General features: G+C 69.1%; 1 protein-coding gene across 1 annotated transcript in view; it reads right to left on the reverse strand.

Annotated features, from left to right (window-relative positions):
* The window catches only part of DDX23 (DEAD (Asp-Glu-Ala-Asp) box polypeptide 23), a 7,276-nt gene extending 7,107 nt beyond the window's left edge, over positions 1–169 (reverse strand). The window contains exon 1 of the mRNA XM_014959913.1: positions 43–169. The gene's annotated coding sequence lies outside the window, so the exon portion shown is untranslated. The remainder of the gene's footprint in view (positions 1–42) is intronic.
* Positions 170–693: the final 524 nt, after the last annotated feature.

The raw sequence follows: 693 nt of genomic DNA on the forward strand, positions 1-693 counted from the left end.
GGGGGGAGGCGGTGCAAGGGGGTACGGGGGGCAGTAGGGTACCCCTTGGGGTGCTGGAGTGGCCGGGGTACACCCTAAATGCCCCCCCCTCGACCCCGAAAGGCCTCGGAGGGGGTTTTGCAGCCCAGACGCTCCGTGTGTGGAATAGCAAAGAGGCTGCGCCAGCACATCGCCATAGCAACATGGGGACCGCGGGTGGCAGGGACCCCCCCTCCGACGGGGGGGGACACACAAAAACACTGCAGCACCAGGGCAGGGCTGGCTCTGCCCCCCCTCCTGACCCCTTCAGCCCTCCGGGCGAGGGGGGGCAATACCAGGACACCCCATTACACACACACACACCCCCCCTTCACAGGCAGCCCCACAGGGAGGACGCATGGGTCCCAGCACCCCATATCCCACCCGTGGGGGTCACATCAGCGCAGGGGGGGAGGGCTCCTCCGGGAAGGGGGGGGGTCAGACCTGTGCACCCCCTCAGGCTGTATCTGTGCCCTCCCTGCAGGGCCAGCGCCCGGGGACCCCCAGGAAGCCAGGCCCCCCTGTGCCCCCCGGGGATCCCTCCCCCTGAACCGAACTCCCCAGGGACACACGCACCCCCAAAGTGTGGGACCACCAGTTTCCCCCCCACACACACTGCGCCCCACTGCAGGGCTCCCTGCACTGCAACCCCCCCGCAGAACCCCCTCAAAACCC

This window comes from Calidris pugnax, unplaced genomic scaffold (genome assembly GCF_001431845.1).
Source record: "Calidris pugnax isolate Ruff unplaced genomic scaffold, ASM143184v1 scaffold533, whole genome shotgun sequence".
Taxonomy (NCBI): Eukaryota; Metazoa; Chordata; class Aves; order Charadriiformes; family Scolopacidae; genus Calidris; species Calidris pugnax.